This window comes from Homalodisca vitripennis, chromosome 8 (assembly GCF_021130785.1).
Source record: "Homalodisca vitripennis isolate AUS2020 chromosome 8, UT_GWSS_2.1, whole genome shotgun sequence".
NCBI classification, from domain to species: domain Eukaryota; kingdom Metazoa; phylum Arthropoda; class Insecta; order Hemiptera; family Cicadellidae; genus Homalodisca; species Homalodisca vitripennis.
This window is the reverse complement of record NC_060214.1, coordinates 68,327,622-68,348,372: the sequence shown is the minus strand read 5'-3', so window position 1 is coordinate 68,348,372 and position 20,751 is coordinate 68,327,622. Positions and strand designations below refer to the sequence as shown.

Sequence of the window (20,751 nt, the reverse complement as noted above, 5' to 3'; positions counted from 1 at the left end):
TAATAGATTATTAATCAGATGTGCCATTTTCGATATTCTCTAGTTTAGCTTCAAATAAACAATACTTTCTCAGCGACAATTAAGATTATCTTACGAAGCTCTAGCGGGTGTAAAACGCCGGCCAGCGGGCATGGCTGGAATTGCGTAATACCTTTATCGTCTTATCTCTATCCCATGTAGCCTGTCTCACTGTGGCTTTTGTTGAATTACTTCCATTGAAAGTTTTTATAGCTGAATAAAAACATTGATCCTACATTTTAACCGTTCAAAAATATATTATACAGTTATACAAATCAAACTTAAACATCTAAATCCTAATGTCTGTCTATGAATAGCTTTACGAGTATGAAACAATTATTCATAAATTAATTAAATTTTAAAATAAAAATAATGTTTAAGATTAAACTGATAAAACACGACTTACCTCCTTACTATTGAAACAATGTCAGTTGAAAATCACAAGTTATCTATCACCAAAACAACGCGCATAACTGACGTCTGTCAATTGCGAAATCACGGACAAAGGACCGAATTGGAGGTACGGAATTTGGAAGTTGGGGAAGGGGGTGGAGCGAAAACAAAACAATTTCTGGCTCACACCTCGTTGCCATGGTTATGACACGAACTCCCACTATTAATTGAAGGAACTAGCAACAAAAAAGATCGTAATCCGTCTTCCACTCTGTTTTAAACCGGAATTGTTTCACAACTGTGTATAATACGTTTTCAAATTCCTTTCCCGACTCTTGATGGAATACCTATGGTATATCCCGCTTTTTCACGACTTTGTAAATGTCTATACATATTCCCGACTTTTCACGTTCGCTAGACTTCTTAAGTATTAATTTTATTTCTTGTAAATGTCTAATTGCATCTATGGGAACCCAATTCTGGCAACTAAGTGAAAAAAAAGGTTTAAATGCAGTATTTAAGGGCAGTGGTATTTATGAAGATATGTAAAGGAAGTAGTTTTCGGCCATTCTTTTCCACTATTTATACGATTTAGTGATTCAAAGAAGAGACTCCTCCACTAGCTTAAACTAAATAATTACGCTCGAGGGAGGTGTATTATCTTAAACAGTAACTCTACAAAATAATTCAAAACAATATTTACAAATTACCTTTGCCTTGTTTTTTGTCCAACACCATTGACGTGTGCTTTTTGTTTTCTTTTACGAATAAATTGGAACTGAATCTCACAAGAATTATTCCCAGCTTTTTTCAAAAGCAGGGATGATACTGAATAAATTAAACAGAGGCCTCCTCAAAAGCCAGCAAAAATTTTAATCTCTTTTTCTCTGGAATAAATATCCTGATGGCACTATGGTTGTTGACATGTTGGATTCTGTAAAAAAACGTTCATTAGTTTAAGATTGTCACATAAGTTAAACTCAATGATAGAATATGTAAGACTAAACATAGCTTTCATCAAGTAATAATTTTTCATCTCTTAACTTTGTACTGATTATACTCTATACTGACACAGCTAAAAATGTTTCACATTTATTATCTTTTTATAAACTGAATCCCAAAATCACCTTCACTACCTCAACAGGTAAATAATGTTTAATAAATCTTTGATGGCAATGGAAATTATTTTTGGTTCTAAACTACTTTTTAGGTACTAGATAATAATACTATTAAAACATAAAATAGCACCATTATTATATAGACTAGTTGTTATATTTCCAAATTAAAATATGTTACAATGACTCAATTCATATTGAAATACTCTTTGTACGAGATACATCATCACAGCAACCCTCAGTTTGATTACCAATGACACACCTAACATGTCACACATAATTAATTAACTATACTGGAATTTTTTATGAATTATTTTAATGACTGTCATCTAAGTTTTGTGGTCCAATTTGGACAAAAACAAATGTCTTTTTGGTATGACCAGTGAAATGAAATGAAGTAGAAGGTCCAAAAAATTTAATTTCTACATTTAATTGTCTTCTTGTTCCCAATCTTCAATTTTTTTTGTTGCAACGACTTGCTTCAGATTTTCACTAGTTGGAACAGTTAGAACAGTGCCGAAGCATACAGTCTGTTATCAATAGAGCCAACTAGGTGAATCATCAACTCATGGTATGTGTTCTCTATGGCACATACTTTAAAATTACTCTTTGATGAATTGAACATACGCATACAGCATGGGTATCTGAGGACGCAGCTAATACACACCACTTAGGACGAAGCATACAACATTTTTGAGAAACCAATTTATATGGCAGGATATTCAAATTTAAATGCAGCATAGAGTTCGTTAAAGTTACAAAAGCATAAATCTTTTTTGTTGATCTACATTTTTGGATATGCTTACTTTATCTTTCTTCCCAGGCATAATTCGTGAAAAGTCATAATTTTGATAGAAACTCATGACCATATCGCAGTGGCCTGTTCCCTTTTTTCTTTAATATTTCTCGTGCTTTACAAACTATATATTCACTAACTTTGAATTCTTCAAAAACCTTGTGACTCCATGACATGAAATGTTAAAAGTGTTACTAGTTGAATTTTTTGACTGCGGGTCACTGGTGTTTCAAGTTTTTTTTCACTAATTCAAAAAGCCTATACGAGTCATCAGCTTTTTGTTGAATATTTTTTGCCACATTTTCTATATTTTTTTTCTCAGGTGAAAATTCTTGTTCCAAAACTCTACATACTTTCGATTTAATAGTGGAGCAAGCAGAATTCAATTTTCTTTTTGCATAAACTTGATTCATATGAGAAGGAATAGCATGAAATTTAAATGGGGACTCCCCAATATCAACCAAAGATGAATTAATTACTTCTAATGCTTCTTCCTTACTCAAATAATTTTTAATGTTTAGAAGGTCATCAGGGAGCTTTTCAATTTCTAAACTAACGTCAACTTAATTTTCTACACTTATAAAATTCTTCCTTGCAAGAATTACATAATTTCTGACCAGTTATTGCTTTTGTCACAACATGAAAAATGTTGTTTTATCTGATCATAACATTCCAAAGTTACAGGTCTTAAATTTGTTGTTATTCTTTTTTGTGTGTTTGGGAATGGGTCCAAAACAAAAGATTTGATATGTTTTAAACTTATTCAAAGAATACATTTTGTGATGAGCACAAATATTTACAAATACTTCTTGATTTAAACCACTTCTTAGTATGATAAACCTTTTTTCAATATCACTTAATGTTTCAACATTTACTATTTTCACTGACTTTGTGTAGCTTTTTCGTGGCACTCTGTTCCACAATGCTGTCCTACACTGCAGTCCTTCTTCACATTTTGAATTTAAATTAGACATTTTAAAAGTGACTAAATATTATATTACATACAAAAAGTTTTATTTAAATGAATTAAAAAATGGATTAAACACTAATATGAAGAAAATAAAATTATATACTACTTATATTTTTTAACACAAACTACTGACACTGTTCACAATATAAAACAACTTCTTAAACACTGATGCTCACTCTAACCAAACTGACAATGTCAGACATGGGCAGTGAACAGGTTTAGTATTGAAAGCCAAACCTTTCATGTTGAGTCCTGCTCACTTGGTGAGTCAGATAGTAAGTGGATTTGACACCACTGCCACGTACAGTACTATCTTTTCATGTCTTCACAACTCAGAGGCAGTAGTAGCAGTAGGCAGTAGTAAATAGTGGTTGCCAAGTAATAAATAATAATAAATACAGTATAATTAATAATAAATAAATAGTATATATCTTTTCCAGTTCCCAGAGTTTGGTTTTAAGTTTTAAGCTATACCTCAACAGCACATGTACAATATTTTAATATGCTTTAAAAATCAATTAATATTATTATTTTGATTAATCAATGAATATTATATTATCAATTGTTTAGTTTGTTGCTGTGCAACTTGAAATCTTATGTTTAACATTATATTTGTCAAAAACCTAAGGAAAATACTTAAAACTAATTTTATAAACTAAAAGCAAATAAAAAACCCCAAGTTTTATTGGTTCTTCAGCTAGCTTATTTTGTGTAGATCACTTAAATAAAAATTAGACTTGATTATCATTCTGCCTTTAGATTTATTTAGTCAACGGCAAACAGCCAGTTATATACAGATAATAAGATGGACATTTAGCCGTAGTTGGTACTTGATAACCCATTAGAATAATATATAAAATAACAGAGAGATAATAATACTTGTAGTAACACAATCACAAGTATAATTACTCTAAGGATAAATACTTAGATTAATAGACTATACAAAGAATAACAGAGATAAAAATTTGCAAACACAAAAAACAAATCGAACTTGTGTTTGCTTGTTTGTAAAGCAATAACAAGAGAATCAGTGACTACAACTACAACAGACATACCAAGGGGGGAAATAAAACCATTACTTCATGTTAAGTTCAATAAATACAAGATAAATACAACAAGGAACAATATAAATGCAACCAAAACCAAAATGAATATACCAAGAAAACAAGAACAAATAAAAGAATGCTGCAGAATAGTAGAATAGTATGGTCTACTATACTACAATACATCCCTCATCGATAGGCCGTACCTAAGAAAATTTTATCGAAATCGGCTTGTACGTTTTTGAGGTTAGGCCACCCAGATGTTTTTCCAGTATTTGACATGTAAAATTAATATATCTCCGAAATAGGCACGGCCTAAGAATGAGGCTTATATTGTAGTATAGTAGACTGTGTCTCAGATGTGCATATAAAGTTTTATCAAAATCAGCTCGTATGTTTTTGAGGTACAGCCATCAATAAATTTGGTTTTACAGGACAATGCCTGTAAAATCGGCGTGACTCCGAAAATAGGCGTGGCCTAAGAATGAGGGTTGTACTGTAGTATCGTAGACCATATATTGAATGTGTATAGAAAGTTTGAACAAAATCAGCTCATACGTTTTTGAAGTTTGGCTTTCCATATGTTTTTCCAGTATTTTACATGTAAAATCAATATATCTCCGAAAATAGGTGCGGCCTAAGAATGAGAGTTATATTGTAATATAGTAGACTGTGTTTCCAAATGTATATAAAACTTTTATAAAAATCGGTTTGTAAGTTTTTGAGGTACGGCCATCCATAGATTTTAGTTTTTCAGTATTTGACAGGTAAAATCGATAAATTTCCGAAAATATGTACGGCCTAAGAATGAGGATAGTAATATAATATAGTAGACCATGTATTGAATGTGTATAGAAAGTTTTTATCGAAATCTACAACTAAGTTTTTGAGGTGCGGTAATTTATAGATTTGTTATTTCAGCATTTAGCTTGCGAAATTAAGTACACTTTGTTCATGAAAACCAGTATTTTTAGTTTTAGAATGTCAGTTAAGTAGATTCTATAAATTTTTTTGTATTTGTTCTTTTTGTTTTCAAATAATAACATTAATTTAGTTATATTAATTGAACTGGTTCTGGAACTAGGTTAGTGTTAGTTCAGGAACTAGGTCAGGAGTAGTTCATGAACCAGGTCTTGCCATGAACCAGGATAGGATTTGTGTCATCACATGACCTTTTGTGACCGTGATTCAACCTCGTGATGATGTCATAAAATACGGCACCATCTTTGGAAACGTAAATGAAAAATAATAATACTGAAATGAGCAGAAATTTTGACCCGTAATGAACAATGTTTTTCTTAATTTCCAACTACAAACTAATTAGTTGTTTATCGGGTTGAGACGAGTGGCTCCGGCCATCAGTGCGGGGCAGCACTGAAGCACCGTGCTGATGTCAACGAAAGAAAAACATCCCTCGAGATAGTACCTTTCAGTAAAATATCAAATTCTCAGAGGGCTGATCAGAAATATAAATTGAAATTTAATGCAAAGGCAATTATTTTAAGTATAAAAAACTTTATAAATCATGAAAAAACCCAAATATAAATATATAAATGGACATTAATAGAGAACAGTTAACATTAGTGTGTTGGTGGATAGAGCTAAGTGGCAGCAACGATATTTGGAGCCTGTTATGTGGGTGGGGGTATTTGACTTTGAAAATGGAATTTTGCCAGGTACCCGACAAAATGGTCACCCCAGACCCCATAACGAGGGATGTTCGCCCTGACTTCTCGCCAGTGTCTTTCAATGCTGTCTGTATGTGCACCGGTATCAGGGTCAACAAAATTAATGGAATGATTGACGGAGAAGTGCCTGAATAGCTCGTCACCGAGATAGTTGTAGGCCTTCCAACAGTCACTACCAAATATAGTACCTTGCAGAACCCATTCTTTAATTACGTCATGGAGGGTGTCCCTGTCACATTGTTCAACAGGAACAAAGAAGGAATTTTCTGCTCTGCCTTTCGATTCCCTCAAAAACCCACTGTCCCTAAATTCTTCTGCCACGACTGTATTTCCTTCTTCCAATTTTGGCCTCATCAATTTCAACGACTGTCAGAGGACCACCAATTTTCTTCTACGTTGTTGAAATGTGACGGAAATGCACTTTGCGCCAAAAAGAATACCAGTCACCACAGAATGTGCAGAACGCCAAACTCCAAAGGACTGTAGCATTGTCTCGGTGGTTTCAAATGCAACAACGTGGTCACCAAACCAAACTATGTCTAAGCACGTTCTGTCAAATAAGGAAGGCAGAGTTTTAAAATTACATTTAAAACTTTTTTTGCTATTTTTTAATTACGAATTTTTCTGTCGCAACGAACCATCAAAGTCTCCCGGTTTAAAAACAATACACGACGAAAAAATATACTCATTATTAATAATTCCATGTTTCTAATAAAAATGAAACAATCTTTCAGGAGGAAATTGTTCAGGAGGATGAGCAGAATACATTGATAACATCAAATTCGTGATTTGCCAGCCGGCCTTTAACCTTATAATTGCCTTTTTTTATATAATCAGCATAGCTAACTTGACAATACTGCTTTTTGTTCAAACGTTTTTTCATTTAAACCAGAAACGCCCAAGATGCAGATTATAATTTATCTGAAAATATTCACTGTTATAATTCTCAAAAGTGAAAACATCATTTTTTTCAAAACTTGAAAATGCTATAAAACAATAACCGTTTGAGATAGGAGTTGAAACTTGGAATATTTCTATATCTTAGTAGGAAGATCATAACCTCCAGGATTCATCAAAATCTGAGTTGGTGAGTGACATGGCCTGGATGATGTGATTATGGAATGGCCCTAACTTATATCAATCCGGGTAATAATTAAATATCATTTGATAATTTAAATATAAAAAAACTGGATTCACTTATCATAAGCCTACTCTACCTGTAAAATTATTTAGATCAACATTATAATGTTGATTGCCAGATCAAGGGTTAAAGGGGGCAATATCATTTGGAGTGTTAATGGTGCTTTTCATGACCAATGACCAATGACATTAATTATAACCACTTGTGAATCAAATGTATTTATGGTACTTTGGGATTATACCGACCACACCAGTATGAAGAACACAAAACTATAAATTTATAGAAACAAACATGATAGAACAAAAAAAAAAAACAACTTTTTAATTACAAAATTACAAACTTAAACGATTATCAAATGTTAATGGGGTCAGATTCCGTTATATGCCCCCAACGCTTAAACTTTTTTCAATGAACTTAGAACGTTATAAAACGATGTAGTTGAGTAACAGTACTAACATTCCATCAATCAACAAGCATTTCCAGGTATTGTTGTCGCTGTTATCTTATCTTTCTCGAGAATCCCGTTTACGGCAGGCCGCACGGCATCACATGATTATTTGAGTTTTTTGCACGGTACATAATTGCCTTTCCATTACAATTCAATTTATATTTCTGATCAGCCACTCTAGAATTTTATATTTTACTGATAGGTACTATCTCGAGGGATGTTTTTCTTTCGTTGACATCAGCGCGGGCTGCCGAAGCCCGCGCTGATGGCCGGAGTCACTCACATTTTGGGTGGCGGAGTGTGATCAAGAATAAAAACAAGTTTAGTGTGTTTTTTTCAATAAAGAGTTTAGTTTTTGTTTGGCAATGTTTGTTTTTTGTTGAATTTTTGTGTTTGGAGAAATGTAGGGGTAAAATCATGGAATTACAACAAAGCGACGCACCAGCTGAACGGGTGGCGAGACTCTGCAATCACGTTATCTACTAGACCGCTCGACTTTGACCTCTGTCTGAGGATGGGAGGGGGTTTGCGATGAGACAATTCCTGTTTTATATTCACAAAATATTGTTCTAACGCTAATCTAGTAATCAGTAGAAGCAAAATGTCAAATAACGATTCATGTCTGGGTGTGGTCGTCGGTATAATCCCAAAGTACCAAAAGTTTAGATATTTCGAATCAAAAGATGATTTGGTTATCCTATTGGCCCCTCGTACTTACACTACCAGAAAGATAGGGTAGGGTACGATAAGCGGACCCGGTTTTTTTATATTGAAGAATGTAATCATCGATACCTAATATTCACATCTCAAATCCTAGACTATCAATTGATAAAAAGTACCTATAGTCCACAATAACACAAACATATTTTTTAAATTAAAAATGTGAATTTAATATATTAACAATGATCAAACAAAAAATTATTATAACCGAAATTAGGAAAACAGGAAGGCCATATTTGCTCTTCTCATAGTTACATTTGTTTCTTTTCCCACAAATTTCACATAATGGTTTTTCGGTACGAGTCCTATATGTTGAAGCCACGGAAAACATGTATTATCATCTTTCAAGCAATGTCTGTAGTTTTTCCCTAAAATTGACTGCCATTTTTAATAATCAAATGTTACTTATGTAAAAATTGAAAATATTACCTTACGTGTAGGCTATTATTTGAAAGAGTTTTCAGCTGTTGATATAGATTATTTAAGTTAATTGTTCAAAATAATTAATTAGTATCAATTGATTATATCGATGGTTATGATTAAGTAATATCGTTTGCAAATTTCTACCATACCCTATCGAAAGGTAACTTGTGGTTTTGAGGTTATACTGTCAGGTACATTTATATTGTATTGTTACTGAATTTACAATTTCATCCCAAACAATTTCTTTGGCAGTCACGATATGAATATGAAATAATTTGTAATAAAAGAAAATATAGACCGTTACAAACTATTTAACTGGTGTTTACATTATTTCACATTAATTGATTAAATTTTTAATAATCAAATGTTACTTATGTAAAATTGAAAATATTACCTTACGTGTAGGCTATTATTTGAAAGAGTTTTCAGCTGTTGATATAGATTATTTAAGTTAATTGTTCAAAATAATTAATTAGTATCAATTGATTATATCGATGGTTATGATTAAGTAATATCGTTTGCAAATTTCTATCATACCCTATCGAAAGGTAACTTGTGGTTTTGAGGTTATGTCAGGTACATTTATATTGTATTGTTACTGAATTTACAATTTCATCCCAAACAATTTCTTTGGCAGTCACGATATGAATATGAAATAATTTGTAATAAAAGAAAATATAGACCGTTACAAACTATTTAACTGGTGTTTACATTATTTCACATTAATTGATTAATAATCAGCACATAAAACTATGTAAGCCCTCCGATATTAGCCAGAGAGGCTCATGGTTAATAAAAGGGATAGCGTTTTGCTGCCACCACCCTAGCTCGTAGGGAAATTTAGAATAGTGGTTGAGAAGGGTCTTGAAATAATTACTCACGTTTCTCCTTTGTTTGAGTCCAATCTATATTCAAAATGCACTAAAACACTCGTAGGCGCACCCAAACTACTATACGTGTACCGGTGTGTTCGCATCTCACTCCACCAAAATAAACTTACTTCACACACTCTACATTGCCAATCCCTCCGCCTACCTCCGAGCCCTCAACTCGACTGCCGACCCGTGCTGACGAGTGCTGACCCTTGCATTTCCTCAGCACGGCCAGTCACCTCACATCACGCGGTTAAAAGGGACTTGGGTTAGTCCAGTTAATTTACACACTGTGTAATAATTACTAAAATACCATCTAAAAATTACTATATTAAAATAGTAGTGTGCGTGCGCGCTACATCACTCTCCCTTTCAGGAAAGATGGATCATACAGAATTTTCATGGTGATACATCTTAGATTCTCAGAATATAACAAACATTTACAATACTTCCAAAAAAAAAAATGTATAGGATAACATTTTACATTACATCATTTTTTCACAACTTAAAAGGACAAAATAGTATTTTAGGCTGGCGTAAGTTCTTATAATCTACAATTTAATTCTACTTGACATTGACAATCACTTAAGATATATGTCCTCCTAACTACATTACATTTCTTGAGCTTGGCAAGTCCCCACATATTTATAACAAATATAGTCTTTGCAACACTGACCTGACTGGTTCAGCACTACAATGAATTTCACAATACCGTACTTCAAGGCGGGCTTGGTGTATTGAATTGAACAAAGGAAGACTCCTGAATAATTTCTGCGAGCGGAGTTCCATGTTCTACTCGAATGGTTGGGGCTTGCCGCTCAGCAACTGAGGACATCCTCGCACAGGTTGGCATTTTCCTGTGACAAAACAAAACTACGCAAAGTACACTATTCAAAATGAACAAAATAAACATTGAAACTATGATAATGTAGAAATAGTTCAGTGGGGTTTCTATACTTTCTTTGATACTAGGGTACAAAAACATGTGTATCATTTAAAAGCTTGTTAAGGTCTAGTTCTATGTGATTATCTTTAAGATTGTCCTTGACTTTTTGCATTGTTTCAAATAACAAGCTACTGTTTTTTAAAGATTAGATTTTCTTCGTGAGATAGCAACAGGTTAATCTTTGGGATGTGCAAATGGTTAATGTCAAATTTATATTTTATATTTCCTTGAGTCCTCGAGAATAACTTATTATATTTACCAAAGATAGCGCAACTTGAAGCCTGTTTTTAATATTCCAGACTTGTTTAAAGTTAATTCTAAATAACCTAGATGTGGGTGGAGAGATAACTGAGTTTTCTCCATCAGAACTCCTCATACAGTTAAGTATGACTTTATATGGTTCCTTTAGGCTATAGATCCAATCATTGCCGTTTTGGATCCATACAGGTGAAGTTACATTTATGGTTAAGGTTCGTGAACATTTTTCTGTGACTAGGTTAGATCCCATGAATAGAGCGAATATACAATCATTAACGCTATGATGCAATACATTTATAGAGTTAGGACACAAATAAAAAATGACTTAAGTCTACACTGACTTAGTGTGTTAAAATCGATAGGTGCATAATACTGTCTCTCTTTGGAGATCAACAAATAATCAACTTGTACATTCCATTTTAACCAATGTTGAAGGTTTGTTTGGTACAATGGAATAACTTCTACTTTATAAAGTTCAAGACGTCTGTCTTGCGAACTTAAAGGTACAGTTACGATCAATCTAATTCCTGTCTTGGTGGCTAAAGCATGAGCAGTGCAAAAGGTGTAATACATAAATACGTCCTCTTCATTAACTGGTATAATTAGTTTCAAATGACGAGGTATGACTTTTCCTATGTCAAGCAATATGTTTTACAAACTCATGGGGTGGTAGTAATTTGCTGCTTATTCTACCTGTGTTTTACTAATTCTAAAGCTTGCCTAAACTCAACAATTCTTAACTTTGCTTCATCTATGGTTTGACCTAAATGACGTGCTAGACTGACAGATTTTTAAATGTTTTGTTTAATGAACGATGTAGCATAATGTTTTCTTGTTTCGAATCCTTGGAGTGAAGTGATTAACATGCTATTTGAATGAGTAAGTTTAGTCATTATCTCTGATATGGCTTTAGTATTTGTTACCATCTTTTCATTCATGTCTTTCATTAAGGTGATTTGGTTTTCTCTAGAACTCAACAGTGATCCGCTAATCTTTTTTATCTCTTCAACTTTACTATTAACTTGTTCCATATCTTCGCTAGTGGGCACACCAAACAACCATTTCAATGCATATCCTCCTGCATCAACTAGTCCTCGCTTGGAGCGTTCTGTAGGTAGAAGTCTAAATAAGTCACTTACATCGGATTCATACTGGTCTATCCCGGTCTTAATTCTACTATATTCGAAAGCAAAGTCCTCATCCCACACATTTACACTAGTGTTCGTATAATAAACTAAGTCTGTGCACAATGTCTTAAGTGACTCAAGTTCGTCTCTTATTTCTATCATATTAAAATCTAATACAATCTTCCATTCATCCTCGGAAATAATTGTGTCATGAAGTTTCTTGAAAACGATTCCCTGTGTCATTTCATTCTCTGCCATTCCTGTCTCGACAAAGAGTACAAGTATTCCTGAAATCATCATTTAGATCCTAATAATTGTTTACTTCATGAATATCCTGACTTATTCGAATTTATTTTATTACGTACAGCTTGATCTTATGTTTCTTATCTTAACCTGCGTAGATATAACTTCTTTCCTTATAGTGTACTCAATCACACATTTGAATTGTTTGGATCCTTTAATTTGGCTTTTATTCACACACCTTGCATACCCATTCATCAACATTCGTTTCACAGTCATACAACATTCATACTCACGCATACAACCCATTCAATTCGGAGTAACTATTGCATTCTACTTTGTACGTGGTACTCTAAAACATCTTTTACTTACACATCAGACAAGAAGCATAACATACTAACGAGGAATATTTTAGTGTATTATATAACATCCTCAAATAACAAACAATACATAATTATTCAATACATTGCGTTTACTTTTAACTACTAAATAAACGATGCAATACACGTTCACTGTCATAACAATATGTATATACATTCCTATTATTTAATAAACTTCATAGTCTTTGAATCTACACGGTTTTCTTCTATCTCTTATGGATCTAAAAGGGCCTGGTCGCTCTTCTGCGGTTCCTGGGCTTGGTTCTCTCCTGTCTTGTTTCTTCATTTTGTCCGGCTACTCTATTGAATGCCTCTTCATGGTCTTCGGTCTCTTCAATGATTTCTTCCTGTTCTTCTTCTTCTGCTACCTGAGCAGCTTTTGGATCATTTTGGCTACTTCCTTGTTCTTGCAACTTAAACTCGGTGACAGGTTTTACTCGATTCACATGTACAGTTACATTCTTCCTTTTAATTCGGAGTACGACATTCAAATCTGATATAACCTTGACAATTGTGTATGGACCTTTCCATGGTCTAGACAACTTCTTCACTCTTCCTTTTTTCACTTGGGGCACGTGAAGGTATACTCGTTGGCCCTCCTCAAATTTATTTAGCTTAGAATTCTTGTCGTATTGTCTCTTTTGCTGGGTTCTTGCATGGTCTTGGCATTGTTGAGACAAATTCCTTACGGCATTCAACTTCATCTTAAGATCTTCGACATAATCAGGGTAACCATCATCTTCTTCTGTGATCAATAGATCATCTTCTAAGGGAGTCTTCATCTCTCTTCCAAAGACTAGCTCAAAAGGAGAAAATCCTGTTGAATCATGCACTTGAGAGTTATAAGCCATATTTACCATTGGTAGGAGCTCGTCCCAGTCTGTTTGATTTCGGTTGACATAATGACTTAGCATCTTGGGTATGGATCTATGAACTCTTTCTGTTCTACCATTGCTCATGGGATGATATGCGGTGGTTTGAAGTTTCTTTATTCTTAGTAGAGCACACATGCTTTTCCAATTATTTCGGATGTGAAATTTGAGCCTTGATCAGTAATTAATTCACAGGGTACTCCCATCTTCGTAATGACTCTCTGCACAAGTGCTCGAGCTATTGTTTCTGCAGTTTGGTCTGGCAATGCAATAAACTCTCCGTACCTTGTAAAATGATCTATAACTGTCAGTATGTATTTGTTTTTGGAGCTTGTTAGGGGTAATGGGCCAACAATGTCACACGAAATCCGGTATCCAAATTCTGTACTTTCTTGAAATTTACCTAAAGGTGCTTTAGTTTTTCCGTAATCCATTCTTTTATTGCATGGATCACATGCTCTGATAAAGGAGACAACATCTAATTTCATTTTCGGCCAATAAAACTTTTCTTGGATTCTTAACATCGTCTTTTTGATACCTCCATGACCTGCTGTCGGGATATCATGGTGTAAACGAATAACCTTCTCTCTTAACCGTCTTGGAACGACTATCAGTTGTCTGTCCTGCCTCTTTATATAGATGACTCCTTGTGGACTTGTTTTGAACTGAGGGTATTTTTTCAATCTCTGGCACTCTTCATCCTTACATTGATTTTCTTTAATGCTGTCCACATCCAATATAGGTAGACTTTCCACAGTATTCTTGCACACAATTCTGCTCAGACAATCAGCGTTTTGATTTTTTATCCCTGGTTTATGGAATACCTTGTAGTCATATTCAGCCAAATTTCAGTGCCCATCTAGTGAGTCTACTCGAAGGATCTTTTAGCGACAGCAGCCATCTGATTGCGCTGTGATCAGTATACAAGGAGAATGATCGTCCGTACAGGTAGCATCGGAAATACTTTACTGCCCATACAACTGCTAAAAGTTCTTTTTCTGTTACTGTATAATTCTGCTCAGCAGAGTTTAACTGTCTTGACGCATAGGCGATAGGGTGTTCTATTCCATTAATCACTTGTCCTAATACTGCGCCAAGTGCAACATTACTTGCATCAGTGCTTAAGACGAATTCCTTGGAGAAATTTGGATACACTAATAAAGGTTCAGTTACAAGGATGGTCTTCAATTTTTCAAATGATGTTTCCGCTTCTTCGTTCCACTCAAACTTTTGGTCTTTTTTGGGTTAATTTTGTCAGAGGTTTAGCGATGTCGGCAAATTTCGGTACATGCCTCCTATAGTAACTACATAGTCCTATAAATCCACGAAGTTCCTTTTCATTCTTGGGTCTTGGAAAATTTTTGACAGCTTCAATCTTATTCTGACATGGTTTGATTCCATCTCTCGATACAACATGGCCTAGGAAGTTAATTTCAGACTTTGCTATTTGGCATTTCTTCAACTGGATACTCAAATTTACCTCTTGAAATCTCTCTAGAACTTCACTAAGATCTTTAGCGTGCTGATCAATACTCGAACTGAAGATTAGGATATCATCCATGTAGGGCAAACATGCTTTTCCTTTCAGACCTGTGAGAGTAGTATCAACCAATCGTTGAAATACAGAAGGAGAATTGATCAATCCCATTGGCATGCGTGTATATTCATAATGACCATCAGGAGTACTGAAGGCCGTCTTCTCTTGACTTTCAGGGTTGCATTTTTACCTGATAGAAACCTGAATTCAGATCCAGTGCCGAGAAGTACTGACTGCCTCCTAACATGTCTAAAGTTTCATGTATATCTGGAAGGGGATATATTTCCGGAACTGTAATTTTATTGAGTTCCCGATAGTCTACACATAGACGATAACTGATGGTACCATCAGAACCTGCTTTCTTGGGGACAATGATTACCGGTGGCTGACCATGGGGAAGTACTGGGTACAATTACAACCTTTATCCAATTGTTCTTGTATCAAATTTTGTAGAGTACCTCTCTGTGATTGTGGCACTCTGTAAGGTTTCTTATTGATCGGAGGATGTTGGCTCGTGTTGATTTTGTGAGTAACTAAAGAAGTACACCCCAAATTCTCTATTCCTCCTAAGCTAAATAGACGCTTGTAGCGTTGGAGAACATTTTTTTTTAATTTATTTTGGTCTTCAGTTGGGAGGTGCTTTAATTTTTCTTCAAGTTTTTCCATTGAATTCCTCTGTCCTATTTTGTGTTAGATTTACTCGTTTTCCATGCTCCTTTATTTGCTTCACTGTGTGGCTCTTCTATTTTGCAGAGCAGCGTATTCTTGTATATCACTAAATTTTCAGAGGTGATATTTATGATTTTGGTCCAACACATTCCTTTATTCACTTTTGAAAGGCTTCTAGCGACATTGATGCCATGAACTTTTACTAAACGCTGGTTCTGTAATTACTGTTTTTCCTTCCATTTGTTCCATTTTGATCCTTTTTGTTTTTTGCTTAATTTTACTTGAATAAGCATTTCTGAACGGGCAGGCACGTTGACGTTTGTGCGACTATACGCTAAAATGTCAGGTATTTCTTCCTTCCTTCAGGATTTGTTTTGGTGGATTAAGGTTTGTTGAACTTGTTTCGTGGGAACATTGAACAATGCCAATGCCACTTCTCCTGCTTCGAGTTACAGGGGATTCTCTTTCATGGAAACTGCATGCTATCTTGTTTCCAATACTCAGAGACTTATTCTCAAGGTCAATCACAGCCTTTTTTTTCGGTTTCAAAACATCGTATCCTAGGATAGCAATATAATCTTCAGGGAGATCTGTTGCTACGAAGTCACATTTTAAATCAAGTAACTCCAGTTGCAAGGTCTCTGTTACAGTGCCGTAAACGTTCATAACAGCACCAGTGATACCTCGTATTTGGATTTCAGTTGGAGTTAGCTTGTTCTGAGCCATTGTCCTATCGATCAGTGATACTTGTGCTCCTGTATCGATTACAATGAGACCGTTCACTCCTCCTATGCACCCTTGTACAATTAATTCACTCACATTTTCTTGTGTCAAAGTGGCAACAGCTTTGAAATTCAACTTCGCCTGTCTGAGTCCCGTGTGGTTCAGATTTAATGATTTCTGAGGTTCCCAGCGGCGTGCCTGGGTCCCTCGTTGTGGTTTAACGTGTTCGAAGCTGATCCACGTCCTCCATGCTGATACCCTCTGCTCCTGAAGGTTCCTCCTCTAGCTGCGCCTCTTCCTAATGCTGTATTTCTCATACCCCAACAATTGTTTGCTGTGTGTCCAGGTTTTCGGCAATTTTCACAATAATAGGTAGTTGTTTCACTTTTACTTCTACAATCCCTCTCTTTGTGACCTTTCTTCTTACATGTATAACATACAATATCTACTCGCCTGGATTGGCATTCTCTGGCTTTATGGCCTGGTTTCCCACAAGTGTAACACGTAGTATCGGTGATCGTTCCAAAAACTCGCCTTGTCTTCTCCTCAAATTCGGATGGTCTTTTCTCTAAGTTGTTTAGAGCTATCGCCGTGGTTACAGCTTCTCTGAATGTTTTAGGGAACTTGATCCTGGTCTGCCGTCCTATTTCACCATTTAATCCTCTTACAAAGGCATCCATGGCTCTTCTATCGGCCTCTTCTCTCAGAATTTGGTTTGCTTCAGCGTTGTTTGTAACTCTTAGAGTTTTTTTATCACTGACCCTTTTTACTCGGTCAGAGAACTGCTCAATAGTTTCTCCTCTGTTTTGTCGTATGCTAGCCAATTGCTCGAAGTAGTAATGATCTGGTAGGCTATCGCCGAATCTTTCCATAAAAGCAGCTTTTATTTCTTCTAAAGTTGTTGAGTTTTTAACATTTTTCGTCTGACTTTGCAAACTGTAGAGCACTGCCTGTTAGTTTAAGTTTTAAAACTTGAAGTTTTTGAGCTTCACTCCAATTGCTGAGCTCTCCAATTTCCTTCGATGTTGTCAAAGAAGGGGGCGACTAGATCTGCTTTCTCTCCATCGTAATGGGCTATACTTGAGACAAGCTCAAATGACGGCTTGCTGTCTGCAAGGGTCATGTCCATCGGGTACGGAGATGTTTCAGTTTTGTTCACCGCGGAGGTAGAAGCGTTGGCTAACGTTTCATCTAGTGTTACTTGAAGCGACCTCACTTTATTCGATATGGCATCAAAGGCGTCTTGGACCTCAACGGTCTTCCCTTCTAGGTGTACAGTGCCCATCGTTAATAATTTTAAAAAAATTTGGTTTTCCTCTTTTGGAATACAGTAGCTATACAATTCTCTAGGTTATCAGTGATATTCAATAGTTAAACTTAAACGCTCTAAATGAAATCCCTAAAAGACGTTGACAGCAACAATGTGAATAACTAGTTTCCCTATTTTTCAGTAAAATAACTTTTCCCCTTTTTTTTCAATTTTTCGATAATGGATCAATCAAACAATAAAGTTTTTCGATTTCCAAATGATACCAATCACTAATCGGTAGTATTGAGTTATCAATGGATCAATAGTCTAACAATGCCTCGATATACAAGTATATCAATACTGTAATGTGACTCAATACAGCTGCAATAATATTAAATAATCGTATTTGTTATATGATATACTATGTGCTATTACTTATATACTCTAATAGTTAATCACATTAACTGATATCACTTTGTTTTCAGTATAATTCGAAAATTTACCCCTTTTTATAAGTCAGCAACAAGTTACTTCCAACAATTATTGCTATTATACTCTTTTACACTTATATTAAAAATTTCTACGGGTTTCTTTTTTGTATACAGATATTAATGAATTATCAATCAAATTGAACAGTAAGCTAATATAGAATCATTGGCATATCCCTATTTCCAAGCAAATGATTTTAATCAACACGTTATTCTGCTTATATTTACGCTGAAAACATGATGGACTGAATGGCCCTGGAGGTGACGACCTGACATGGAGGCTTTGGCAAAATAAAATACTAGGATGTTATCCTTTTTAATTCTCTTATTTAAATAATTCTGAATCTGTTTGTCAATAAAGAAGTTTAATGCTTAAAGCCTGGCCTCAATGCTGCATTCACCATTTATTTCCAAAGCATTTTTGAACCATATTATTTAACCAACTATTTACTAATAATACGTAGTCTAATCTTAGGTTTCGCCAATGATTTAATTTAATTTAATTTAACAAAGTTCCCACTGCTCACCAAATAGTGACAGGGCTGCCATCTCGAAGGCTGTGGATGATCGTGACTGCGTTGACGGAGATGACAACATCTGCGTAGACAGTGGTCGGCAGTTGGTAGTTCCGGTCTGGATCACTGGATGTCCGGTGACGTATGCCCTCCTTGTTCCTTTCTATGTTCTATGATGACGTATGATGATGGCGTCCAACTTCCGCTTCATAGTGTAATGGCGTTGCACATGGTGTAATAAGCACACAGAACTAATCCAAGTCCATCTTCGTTCATATAAGTTGAATTTACTCGAAATTTAGAAATATAACATTGCAATTAATTTGTAAATGAATTTAGAATAGTAGTTATTTGGATAATGGAGTGTAAACTGAAATGTTCTAATAATTTTTCTCAACCACGTGGTACACTTCTTTATTTCTTTTAAGAGTTCTTTTAAAGTTTTGAAATCATTTTGAAATAATTTTGCTGGTTTAATTATCGTATCCCACCGCTGCCACCACTGTAAGCCCTCCGATATTAGCCAGAGAGGCTCATGGTTAATAAAAGGGATAGCGTTTTGCTGCCACCACCCTAGCTCGTAGGGAAATTTAGAATAGTGGTTGAGAAGGGTCTTGAAATAATTACTCACGTTTCTCCTTTGTTTGAGTCCCAATCTATATTCAAAATGCACTAAAACACTCGTAGGCGCACCCAAACTACTATACGTGTACCGTGTGTTTCGCATCTCACTCCACCAAAATAAACTTACTTCACACACTCTACATTGCCAATCCCTCCGCCTACCTCCGAGCCCTCAACTCGACTGCCGACCCGTGCTGACGAGTGCTGACCCTTGCATTTCCTCAGCACGGCCAGTCACCTCACATCACGCGGTTAAAGGGACTTGGGTGTTAGTCCCAGTTAATTTACACACTGTGTAATTACTAAAATACCATCTAAAAATTACTATATTAAAATAGTAGTGTGCGTGCGCGCTACAACTATAAGTCCTTTAGAATAATAAACAACAAACTTACCCAACTATTTATTTGGTCAAATATATTTCAATAATTAAATTCCATATAATAAAAATACAGTCTCCATCACATTTCGTAATCAAAACCAAATAAGTAGGCTATATCATTATCGCATAAACTCTGGTCTTTGAATCTGCCATCATCTAAGATTTATATTTTTTTTTTTTTATAGTGTGGAAAAGACATTACATATTTTGGGCACAGCTGGTCAAAGTCAGCTAAGCAACTGTCATAGTCAACTGAACATGAATATTGTAGGATTAAGATGATCTTTTTCAATGTAAGATACAGCAGAAAACTCTAAAGAATACAATCTAATTGATACCCAGGTCAAGGTAATCTACAACGCCATAAAAACACAATAACACATTAGGTACAATAAAGTCGTTTAAACAGCGACACTTCTTTAATTGGAGAAATTAGTCAACTTACTTTCGGATGAAAAATTTTAGATACTCGAGTTTAAAAATTAACGACTAACCAATAAAACTTCAATAACTTGAGTTGCATTAATACCACTCGACAGTCTAGTGATTAGCGCGCTCGACTGAGTATGTGCTTGTGCCAGCCGCGGTGAGTATCAGAACCTACTTAATTAGATTCGTGTTATAAATTAAACTTTTTGAATAGTAGTTTACAAAAATTAAATTAAACGTCTAGTACGTATAATGACTTTAACGTATCCAGTGCGTATTTGCTGAGCCACCCCGGTCAGAATAAAATTTAGGATGATAATTAAATAATAATTTTTCTCTTCATTTTAAAATGACACTCAAAATCAGTACACTTGTGAAACTATCTTTCAAAAATATGTTCTGAATCAGATAATGGGTTCACAAGTAATGGATTTTAAAAGTTACAAAATTTAGTGATAATCTCCAAAAAAAAAACCAACACCTGTTTTAATATAACAGCCAAATTTTAACGTAATTTCAATTGTAGTGGCTCTACGTGATAGTTTTATTGTTTTGTTTTTTTTTTTTTCATCTTATTTTAAGCCTCAGCGTCAGCACTGGTTTTTGGTATTACATTTTTGGACCTCCCCGGGATTTAAACCCGTGATATCTCGGGTAAGAGAGCAGAGGCTATAACCTTTAGTCT

General features: G+C 34.9%; 1 protein-coding gene across 1 annotated transcript in view; it reads right to left on the bottom strand.

The window, feature by feature from the left end:
* LOC124367682 (probable ribonuclease ZC3H12C) overlaps nucleotides 1-19,786 on the bottom strand; it is a 45,354-nt gene extending 25,568 nt beyond the window's left edge. Inside the window, exon 1 of the mRNA XM_046824704.1 lies at nucleotides 19,651-19,786. The gene's annotated coding sequence lies outside the window, so the exon portion shown is untranslated. The remainder of the gene's footprint in view (nucleotides 1-19,650) is intronic.
* Between the last annotated feature and the right edge of the window lie 965 nt (nucleotides 19,787-20,751).